The sequence below is a fragment of the Tasmannia lanceolata genome, unplaced genomic scaffold (assembly GCF_043159265.1).
Source record: "Tasmannia lanceolata isolate RefF3 unplaced genomic scaffold, GAP_Taslan_0.1 ptg000023l, whole genome shotgun sequence".
In the NCBI taxonomy this organism is placed as follows: domain Eukaryota; kingdom Viridiplantae; phylum Streptophyta; class Magnoliopsida; order Canellales; family Winteraceae; genus Tasmannia; species Tasmannia lanceolata.
The window spans coordinates 7,185,967-7,198,657 of NW_027518700.1; positions in this window are offsets into that span (position 1 = coordinate 7,185,967).

A 12,691-nucleotide genomic window follows, 5' to 3' on the forward strand; every position below is an offset into this window, starting at 1 on the left:
TCAAGGGCAACGTGCCTTCATTAATGATGATAATGATTTGAGAGAGCAATCCTGGAGTTAGAATCTCAGAAGGGAGGGCCTCTTTGGTTTCTGTTGACCCAGCTCAAATTGTTCTTTAGCACCTAACAATGGCAAGGCTTTCTTTGGTATGATATTTTCAAGAAGTTCAAGCTCTGACATTTTTCTTTTCCCTTCCCAATCATTTTTCAGGCCAGAAGTGGTACAGGTAAAGGTGGTGAGATCTATGAAGGGTTGAAAGGGTAGAGTGGTTCCCATGGTGGGTGTAGGAGGTGCAACACGGTTATGTGCAGGGTTCTCAGAAGCATTTGAGTTCAAGAAGAATGAGGGGATCCCTGTCTATCAGGTCATGGATGTCATCACCATCTCTCTTATTTCTCTCAAGACGAGACTTTCAGCATACTTAGCCATCTGGGCAATGTGAGAGGAAAAAGGTATAGTGGGCTAGACCAAGCGAGTTTAGAGATGAAAGCTTTTTTGGGGTTGATGGTAGACGAGTGACTAAGACTCCTGTCATGGACACCATAAACACTAGGCTCAATGAGAATTAATCGCATGACAATGTAATGCGCAAGTTGAGACAAAAGGTAGCGCCAACACATCCTTCCCTTGGATCAAAATCCGACAGCTTAATGGTTGTACATGAAGATGTGGTACGACAAGTACATGGTTTGTCAACAAGCCTAAAAGGATGATGACCACACTCAAGGTATTTAGAGAAAATTCGGCAGCATAACGGCTATACCAGGAGATGTGGTAAGGTAAGCACATGGTTTGTCAATGAACCCAAAAGGATAATGATTACGCTCAAGGGTTCTAAAAAAAAATTGGCAGCATGACGGCTATACTAGGAGGGTCTCAGCAACTAAACATGAAGAGTATGCCGTCATGGTCAAGATAAAGCAGGGTTCTCAGCAAGAACACACACTCCGATAATGATAATGGCAAGATAGACTCACAATCGACATGTGGAACACGGTCTGATCAGGATCAATCAAAGGATCAGACTCATGGGAGATAGATCATGGCTAAGAGAGCCAAGCATCTGATGATAATCCACAGAATGGATAGAGAAGAATAATTGATTAGATTATGAAGGAAAACTTAACTAGGAAGTAAACCCTAATCTAATAACAAATATGTATACATATATATACATCCTAACCAGGGGCACCGGCCCTAACCTGATCTAGCGGAGCCAAAGAGGTCTCGACTCGTGACAGACTGATGAGTGTACTAGGACCGCGTTGTAGCCACACAAGGTGAGCTACCCTAGTCTACAAATCGGACAAGGCTCCTAACTCTAGGCTTCACATGTGTAAGCAACATATGTTCGTCCTATATGAGTACATATATATAGTGTCCTAGCAAGGGTTCCCTAATTTTGGTTCTAAAGGGAGCAACTAATATATATACATAATATAATGAAATGAAAGTAGGGCCCAGGCATTTCTGCAGGGTACTATGTCTATGACCATACCCTTGATGTATAACGCCAGCACACCCAGCATTATACAGAGTATGTTCATTGCTCATCGGCTGCTGTAGAACACCAGCACACCCAGTGTCTACGGCTGCAGCTCCGGCGCATAGCTAGGAAATAGATACAACGGCTCCCATCTGGTGCGCGTCATATCTATTCCCTGAGGCCAATAAGGAAAATAATGAAAGAAATAAAGAATATGACAATGCATGATGTGCAGTGTGTGAATCCCTTGTTTTATTTACGCACCTACTTGGTGCCCCTGGATTTCTAACGATAAAGTTCCCATTTAACTCGATTTTGGCCCAAATTTCCTCAAAATTAGTAACAATGGCATTTTTACAGAGTTAGGCAATGTTTCAAGAAATCCCCAGCAGAGTCGCCAGTCTGTGGACCCCGATCCGGGACGGGCGTGAGGGGACGTGCCCCCACGACGAGTCTCTCTAGATCGTCCACGTGAAGGAGAGCCCCACCAAGGAACTCTCGAAAGAGTGCCCCTCACAGCATGAGCGGCGATGTAAGGGAGATACCTCTCGATTCGAGGACTAGCCCGGATTCGAGACGCACCTCGAACAAAGAAAGAGTCGCCATCCAAGGAAGTGGGCCCTGGATCCCATGCTGTGCTCTGTTGCAACGGATAACTAGAGATATAAAATAGGGTTCGTGCCTGATGACGAATGGGGAAGGGATTAGGCGCCCCCAATTCGCCCAAGTGCTAGCACCTGGTCTCTTATGCCATTTATTATTAATTTTGAAGAGTTTTGGGCAAAAATCATGCGAAATGGGAACGGATATCCCCGAGATAACGTCTAGCTAATCATGCATGTCTCGGAGATGAATAAGAAGCACACACAAAAGAAATGAAAGATATGTCGCCTAAGAATAGTTAGATTATATGTGACATGCCTAATTGGTGTCTAAGTTCTGGTGGACAAGCACATGCATGCTACAGCTAAAGGTATAGGATCTGTACATGAAAATAAGAAAACACATCAAAATACGCAACACACGACTCAACAAGACAAATCCTAAAATTCTAATGTAGGACTTGACTCGGACCAGGATGGCCATCCATCCTAGCTGCACTACGTATCCCGGCCTCGGGAAGAATCAGAGCCAACGTAGTTCGGTGTCCTATGCTAAACTACGATGCCTAAAACTCTAGGACCGCTATCCTAGACTCGATCCACTAGACTCGACTGATGTTTAAAGCTTTTTGTGCGATTGCTTAAATTCAAGTGGATTGTAATTTTTAGGACTCTATATGCCCTAACTAATGCAAGTTGATTAGCCTTAAGCTAATGCAGGTGGGCCCTATATCCTATGTGTATCTAGGCTGTGCATTCTAAGGAAAACCATGGGTTGACTATATGCTTCCTAGTCTAGCCATCGGTTCGACTAAATGTCTAACCGATCGACTTGAGGCCTCCTAACTCTAGGGACACTCACACGACAGGACACACCATATCAATACAAATCAGGACCGACTCCTAACTCTAAAACACCCTAAATATCTAGGACAGACTCCTAACTCTAGGGGAAGATCTTTTTTGAAAAGGTTTTGAAGTTTTTTTATATTTTTTTGGAATATTTGAAATGTTTATTTTTAAAGGTTTGGCTGGACCTGGGATGTGGACCCCAAGCTGCACTACGTACCCTGTTGAAAGGGATCAAGCCAACGTAGTTCGGACTGATTTTCCTAACTACACTCTAATGACTCGAGATTTTTGAGATTTTTGATTTTTCAGATGTTTTTGAATTTTTCGACACAAGAGGACAAAATCCTATCATCATACGGGTAGGGAGACTTCTGGAATCCCGCAAAGGTTGGATAGCATCCTATGCTTTATGGGGGAACGAACAGGAAAATAACTCGGCAAGGGTTGGACAGCATCCTATACCTTGCAGGAGCGGGTAAAGATCACGACTTGATGAGAGGATGGACAGAATCCTAACCCCTATGATGATAGGAAAAACTCCTGGACTGACTGAAGGACTGACTCCTGTGCTGAAGACTGTTATAATTACTATTTATAATTACTATACAAGATTACTATTCAAAAATACTATTCATAATTACTATTTATAGGTACTATTCAAAACTACTATTCATAATTACTATTTATAAGTACTATTCAAAACTACTATTCATAATTACTATTTATAATTACTATTTATAAGTACTATTCAAAACTACTATTCACAGTAGGACTCGTTGATGTGGGACCCGCTGTTGTGGGACCCGCTGCGGGTGGGGTGGAGGAGATGTGGATGCCGGTGGAGCTCCGGTGGTTGGTTGGGAGGATGTCGGAGAAGATGGTGGTGATCGGTGGATGGCCGGTCGGAAATGGGTTTGGCCTCGCCGGATTCCGGCTGGGTTGCCGGAGGAGAAGACTCTCTCTCTCTCTCTCTCTCTCTCTCTCTACAGATCTCTCCTCCCTCTCTCTCTCTCTCCCCTCTGCAGATCTCTCCCTCTCCCCTCTGGTTTTTCCTTCTTTTCTTTTTTTCTCTGGTTTCTCCTTCTTTTTTCTTTCTCTGGTTTCTCCTTCTTTTTTTTTTTTTTTTGTTTCTCCTTCTTTTCTTTTTTTTTTGGTTTTTTTCTTTCTGGTTTTTTTCTTCTCCAGTTCCCTCCCCTGGATTTTTCTCTCCTCTGGTCTTTTCTCTCTGCGAGAGAGAAGAAGACTGGGGAGGCTCTCAAGACTCATCATGAGAGAGGATGATGGGTTTTTTTTTTGTCCCCCTCTTGTCCCCCCCCCCATTTCCCATTTTTTTGCAAAATAATAAATAAAAAAAAATAAAAAATAATTTTCAAATGGCATTGGATGCCATGCGAAAACCAAAACCACTCATTACGCCCACTTTAAAAACGAAGAAAATGATGACCGTCCTTATTCTCTCTTTGACCACATAAGCGGGTCCCACAACAGCGGGCCCCACACAAGCGGGCCCCACGCAAGCGGGTCCCACATCAGCGGGCCCCACATCAGCAGGTCCCACACAAACGGGCCCCACAAAAGCGGGCCCCACAAAAGCGGGTCCCACACAAACGGGTCCCACACAAGCGGGCCCCACATTCTCTTTTGCTCGGATTAATTTCATTCATTTTCCGTCTGACCTCGGGATTTTATTCGAATATGCGGGTTTAGGGCCTTGTCAAAATGGGGTGTCTACAAATCCTAAGCAAAACTAGTGAACTCAAATCAGATCAGATCTGAAATGGATCCTAATTCAAGACAATCCAGATACAGAAACAAATGAATTAGCTATAAATAATCCAGAAAAGAATCGGAACTCTGCTACCGGAAATGTTCCGAAAAACTTGCCATCAAAATCCATCTATTACGAACAAATGCTTTGTTTTTCAAGAGCAGAGCAAAACAACCAACGAACTTGAGCGAAATTTCATTATTTTTGGAATCTGTTTAGTATATCTTTTATTTTTCTTCGTCAAAAAGATATTTTTAAAGAGTTTTCTATTTTTAAAACACGATTTTCGAGAAAATTACGACTCCGGAAAACATCCTCCAACCTTATTCTGATGTGATGAACACAAGAAAAATTTAAAATTCCAAAAAATAGATCATCCTGAGATGGCTATTTTTTCGAATTTCGTAATTTCTCAGCCATTATTTTAAATAAAATTCTGTTATTCACTCAAATTTTTGAAATCCCTTGATCCAATGTCTGATCCGATCCGATGGTTATTTTACTCTATTTAAAAAGATCAGTGCATTAAATTTCGGGACGAATCGGAATTGAAACACTCATGCAGATCATGATTTTGAGCCCACACATTTAATATTGAATTAAATTCATTTAAATGCTTAAAAATCATGCAAAAATCTAAAAAAATATCAAATAATTCGGGAAAAATTCGAGAACAGTGTACCTACCTGTTTTGGAGATTTTGGGTATCCTTTGAATAGGACAAGATTTGAAGGCGGGGATATGGAGGATTTCTCTAGTAGTTTTCTTTGAGTCTTATTCCTCTTTTTTTCTCCTTTTTTGAAAGAAGAGAGCATGGGTATTTATAGGTGAGGGATGAGCCAGGTTGCCATCTTTAGGGCCTAGAGGTGTAGGGTGGAGATTGAGTGATGGAAAAAGGAAGGGGAAAGAATGGCCAAGATCGGATTTTTCTAGAATATTCTCCCTCTTCTTTGGCATCTTCCATTTAAGCCATGGCTATGTTAAAAATGGCAGGGACTTATGCGGCCAGGATCAAGTACTAAAGATTTAGGAACAATTCAAGGTCCAAGATGATGCCATTTGTCCTTGGAATCTTTGTAGATTTTGAAAGCAAATTTCAAGGTAAGGGAAATGTCCAATTTGGTTGCCTTTGTAGAGAATGGCAACGATTTGGATGGTTGCGATTAACTGCAATCTCCATGTGATCGAAAGAACGGGCGAGATCGGGTCTCCAAATATCCTGAAATCTTTGCAATGATATGGAATAAGATTGGGTGGTTGAGATCAATTTCGATCGAAAGAATGGACGAGATGATGCCTCCAAATCTCCTAGAATCTTGTAAAAGATTTTTCAAATATTTTGAATGTAAAAATCGAAAAACGCGGTTTTCAGGAGATTTTGAAGTCCGATTTCGATAATTCTTTCGCCATTAAAATCGTTGATTTTTCCTCTTTCATTTAAGCTCAATGTTGCCATAGAAATATTATTTTCAGAATTTTTGACCAATGCGAGCCGTCGGTTTTTAACAGCGAATCGTTTTTCCAACCGTTGATCAAATTGACGATTCGATTGATCCAACCAACTTAATCAATTTTTGATGAATGATCCTAACCTTTGAAATATGAATTTTGACAACAATTAAAGTACTGAAAGCACTGTTGTTGATAATTTGGTTAAATTATTTCGACGGCTCTCGTTCACCCACATTGATCCGTGATTTTTCACTGGGTTTTTGCTCAATTAAGTGACACAATGTTTAATCTGAATTTGAGATTAACCTTGATCGATCCTATTTTGACTAAATGATCACAAATTCTTAGTAAAGAAAGACACCCAGGTTAAGATCTGCCATTGATCTAACGATTTACGGAAATCGGGTCTCGAAATGGAATCAGGTCCCGGGCTGTGAAGTGATCCTAGCTTATTTTGTCCCGATTGATGATCCGTAAAGTCAGATCGAGATATTAATGACCTAAAACATATAAATCCATGATAGAGTGGCTCTCACATGGATTTAACACACTAAATTCACCAATCAGGGTATTTTTCAATTTTTCGGATCTAATCATCTCAGCAGGTACATCTCTTTATCATTTCGGTTTTCAGAAAATTTGAGGATGCATACTTTACCTATGAAACTCCACGGATCAATATATTAGGTTATTGTTGGTTAAAGTGTAGCAAAATGAGGGTGTCTACAGAAAGCAGGTCCTCTTAGAGTACTAGAATTTTCCCCAAGAAGGAAATAAGACATGGTAAATGATATCAGCACAACCATATTTTGATGATATGCCCTAGCTCACCTTGTCCTCTGTGCATTAACCATCTTTTAGAATTCCCAAAAACCTGTTAGCAGCCTTTGACCTTCAACAGTTGGTTAAAGCAAATAGGACAAGTTGATCTCGTGCCTATTATCAAAACATGGTTGTCTCGAGTTTATACGGTGACCGGTCGGGCATGCTCGTGCAAGAGGCACGGGCCCTTGATATTTGATCCAATAGCTGGCCAGATCAAATATCAAGAGGCTAACACAGGCATGCCCAATCGGGAACCATATAACTTCTCGTCATTTGCCTTACTCATTTATAGCCATATAATAGTTAGGAAAAGTTTCGGCACACTAAAAAAATATGAATTTTTTCTAAGATAAAAGAAAACTATATACATAATAAGGCACTGCTCAATAGAAGGTATTACGAACATGCATTCAAGCAAAACCAAAGTCTTTACATCAAGAGACGAGTTTTTATCAAGAATCAAAGTTTTACTATGATTGTCCCTATGACCCATATATCGAAAGAGGTGACCAATGGAGATTAGAGGTCTAATGTTAGCATCTAAGTAAGAGGATTCAAACTCTCCATCTTACCTTATTCTTATTTGTAGATGGTTATTTACAATCCCAAAACTGTAGGTTTCGCAATTTAGGTACTGTGGAGGTACAAGCACATATCCCCATAGGGTGTTGTACCAGCAAGAACATTCAAGCAAACCTTAGTTTTGTACGTACTGTCGCGCCCAATTGGCAAGAGCTCTTGAGGGCCGTGGGCAAAATGGCACCGAATACAGTAAGGACACCCACCAAATTTCATCCAATTATTGCAGATTTCAGTTTTCGTCGCACCCTAGATGGATAAAAGTAGAATTAAATAAATATTAAAAAAATTACTGGAAAGTAAATAAATGGCATATTACCTGAGGTTGAGCTCTACTCGAACTCGCTCCATAATGCCTTGGCAGATCTGCTGGATTCCCATCATGAATCAAAGACATTGAATTCAATACGAGGTCTAGCGGAGCTTCTTGCCCCATTGAGATAATATCTAATCTATTTCTCAGTTGGAGGATAGCAAATTGAAGTTTTTCATTATCTAGCCGGAGAGCATCAGCTTCTGCTTGCTTTTCCCTCAAAACACTCACACAGTACTCGTATCTTTGAAAAAGCTCTTCATATGAGGAGGTAAGTTCTGAGAGTTGCAAGTCTATGATATCATTTTCCATCTTCCGTGGACACAAATCAGATCAGATCTGAAACTAATAAAAAAAAAACAGAGTATTGAACTCAAATTAGATAATTCTAATTTCAGGAAAAGCATTCAAAATTTCAAATATTAAAACAGAGTAATTAGCTCAAATCAGGTCTGAAATTACTCATAGCGAACTCAAATTAGATAATCCTAGTGAACTCAAATCAGATCAGATCTGAAATTGATCCTAATTCAAGACAATCCAGATACAAACAAATGACTTAGCTATAAATAATCACGTAATATCTTAAGAAAAGAAATCGGAACTCTGCTAAAGGAAACGTTCCGAAAAACTTGCCATCAAAATCGATCTATCACGTATTTGTTTTTCGAGAGCTGAGTTCCAAATAAATCAGAAAAGGAACATAAAAAAACAACACTCTTAACAAATTATATTATCATTGTGGACTAAAATTAGATAATCCTAAGCAAAACTAGTGAACTCAAATCAGATCAGATCTGAAATGGATCCTAATTCAAGACAATCCAGATACAGAAACAAATGAATTAGCTATAAATAATCCAGAAAAGAATCGGAACTCTGCTAACGGAAATGTTCCGAAAAACTTGCCATCAAAATCCATCTATTACGAACAAATGCTTTGTTTTTCAAGAGCAGAGCAAAACAACCAACGAACTTGAGCGAAATTTCATTATTTTTGGAATCTGTTTAGTATATCTTTTATTTTTCTTCGTCAAAAAGATATTTTTAAAGAGTTTTCTATTTTTAAAACACGATTTTCGAGAAAATTACGACTCCGGAAAACATCCTCCAACCTTATTCTGATGTGATGAACACAAGAAAATTTTAAAATTCCAAAAAATAGATCATCCTGAGATGGCTATTTTTTCGAATTTCGTAATTTCTCAGCCATTATTTTAAATAAAATTCTGTTATTCACTCAAATTTTTGAAATCCCTTGATCCAATGTCTGATCCGATCCGATGGTTATTTTACTCTATTTAAAAAGATCAGTGCATTAAATTTCGGGACGAATCGGAATTGAAACACTCATGCAGATCATGATTTTGAGCCCACACATTTAATATTGAATTAAATTCATTTAAATGCTTAAAAATCATGCAAAAATCTAAAAAAATACCAAATAATTCGGGAAAAATTCGAGAACAGTGTACCTACCTGTGATGGAGATTTTGGGTATCCTTTGAATAGGACAAGATTTGAAGGCGGGGATATGGAGGATTTCTCTAGTAGTTTTCTTTGAGTCTTATTCCTCTTTTTTTCTCCTTTTTTGAAAGAAGAGAGCATGGGTATTTATATGTGAGGGATGAGCCAGGTTGCCATCTTTAGGGCCTAGAGGTGTAGGGTGGAGATTGAGTGATGGAAAAAGGAAGGGGAAAGAATGGCCAAGATCGGATTTTTCTAGAATATTCTCCCTCTTCTTTGGCATCTTCCATTTAAGCCATGGCTATGTTAAAAATGGCAGGGACTTATGCGGCCAGGATCAAGTACTAAAGATTTAGGAACAATTCAAGGTCCAAGATGATGCCATTTGTCCTTGGAATCTTTGTAGATTTTGAAAGCAAATTTCAAGGTAAGGGAAATGTCCAATTTGGTTGCCTTTGTAGAGAATGGCAACGATTTGGATGGTTGCGATTAACTGCAATCTCCATGTGATCGAAAGAACGGGCGAGATCGGGTCTCCAAATATCCTGAAATCTTTGCAATGATATGGAATAAGATTGGGTGGTTGAGATCAATTTCGATCGAAAGAATGGACGAGATGATGCCTCCAAATCTCCTAGAATCTTGTAAAAGATTTTTCAAATATTTTGAATGTAAAAATCGAAAAACGCGGTTTTCAGGAGATTTTGAAGTCCGATTTCGATAATTCTTTCGCCATTAAAATCGTTGATTTTTCCTCTTTCATTTAAGCTCAATGTTGCCATAGAAATATTATTTTCAGAATTTTTGACCAATGCGAGCCGTCGGTTTTTAACAGCGAATCGTTTTTCCAACCGTTGATCAAATTGACGATTCGATTGATCCAACCAACTTAATCAATTTTTGATGAATGATCCTAACCTTTGAAATATGAATTTTGACAACAATTAAAGTACTGAAAGCACTGTTGTTGATAATTTGGTTAAATTATTTCGACGGCTCTCGTTCACCCACATTGATCCGTGATTTTTCACTGGGTTTTTGCTCAATTAAGTGACACAATGTTTAATCTGAATTTGAGATTAACCTTGATCGATCCTATTTTGACTAAATGATCACAAATTCTTAGTAAGGAAAGACACGCAGGTTAAGATCTGCCATTGATCTAACGATTTACGGAAATCGGGTCTCGAAATGGAATGAGGTCCCGGGCTGTGAAGTGATCCTAGCTTATTTTGTCCCGATTGATGATCCGTAAAGTCAGATCGAGATATTAATGACCTAAAACATATAAATCCATGATAGAGGGGCTCTCACATGGATTTAACACACTAAATTCACCAATCAGGGTATTTTTCAATTTTTCGGATCTAATCATCTCACCAGGTACATCTCTTTATCATTTCGGTTTTCAGAAAATTTGAGGATGCATACTTTACCAATGAAACTCCACGGATCAATATATTAGGTTATTGTTGGTTAAAGTGTAGCAAAATGAGGGTGTCTACAGAAAGCAGGTCCTCTTAGAGTACTAGAATTTTCCCCAAGAAGGAAATAAGACATGGTAAATGATATCAGCACAACCATATTTTGATGATATGCCCTAGCTCACCTTGTCCTCTGTGCATTAACCATCTTTTAGAATTCCCAAAAACCTGTTAGCAGCCTTTGACCTTCAACAGTTGGTTAAAGCAAATAGGACAAGTTGATCTCGTGCCTATTATCAAAACATGGTTGTCTCGAGTTTATACGGTGACCGGTCGGGCATGCTCGTGCAAGAGGCACGGGCCCTTGATATTTGATCCAATAGCTGGCCAGATCAAATATCAAGAGGCTAACACAGGCATGCCCAATCGGGAACCATATAACTTCTCGTCATTTGCCTTACTCATTTATAGCCATATAATAGTTAGGGAAAGTTTCGGCACACTAAAAAAATATGAATTTTTCTAAGATAAAAGAAAACTATATACATAATAAGGCACTGCTCAATAGAAGGTATTACGAACATGCATTCAAGCAAAACCAAAGTCTTTACATCAAGAGACGAGTTTTTATCAAGAATCAAAGTTTTACTATGATTGTCCCTATGACCCATATATCGAAAGAGGTGACCAATGGAGATTAGAGGTCTAATGTTAGCATCTAAGTAAGAGGATTCAAACTCTCCATCTTACCTTATTCTTATTTGTAGATGGTTATTTACAATCCCAAAACTGTAGGTTTCGCAGATCAGATCTGAAACTAATAAAAAAAAAACAGAGTATTGAACTCAAATTAGATAATTCTAATTTCAGGAAAAGCATTCAAAATTTCAAATATTAAAACAGAGTAATTAGCTCAAATCAGGTCTGAAATTACTCATAGCGAACTCAAATTAGATAATCCTAGTGAACTGAAATCAGATCAGATCTGAAATTGATCCTAATTCAAGACAATCCAGATACAAACAAATGACTTAGCTATAAATAATCACGTAATATCTTAAGAAAAGAAATCGGAACTCTGCTAAAGGAAACGTTCCGAAAAACTTGCCATCAAAATCGATCTATCACGTATTTGTTTTTCGAGAGCTGAGTTCCAAATAAATCAGAAAAGGAACATAAAAAAACAACACTCTTAACAAATTCTATTATCATAGTGGACTAAAATTAGATAATCCTAAGCAAAACTAGTGAACTCAAATCAGATCAGATCTGAAATGGATCCTAATTCAAGACAATCCAGATACAGAAACAAATGAATTAGCTATAAATAATCTAGAAAAGAATCGGAACTCTGCTAACGGACATGTTCCGAAAAACTTGCCATCAAAATCCATCTATTACGAACAAATGCTTTATTTTTTAAGAGCAGAGCAAAACAATCAACGAACTTGAGAGACTTGAGCTCCCCAAAAAAATCAGAAAAGGAACATAAAAACCAATACTCTTAATCCAGAAAAGAAATCAGAACTCTCCTAACGGAAATGTTCCGAAAAACTTGCCATCAAAATCCATCTATTACGAACAAATGCTTTGTTTTTCAAGAGCAGAGCAAAACAATCAACGAACTTGAGAGACCTGAGTTCCGCAATAAAATCAGAAAAGGAACATAAAAACCAATACTCTTAATCCAGAAAAGAAATCGGAACTCTGCTAACGGAAATGTTCCGAAAAACTTGCCATTAAAATCCATCTATTACGAACAAATGCTTTGTTTTTCAAGAGCAGAGCAAAACAATCAACGAACTTGAGAGACCTGAGCTCCCAAAAAAATTAGAAAACGAACATAAAAACCAATACTCTTAATCCAGAAAAGAAATCGGAACTCTGCTAATGTAAATGTTCCGAAAAACTTGCGATCAAAAT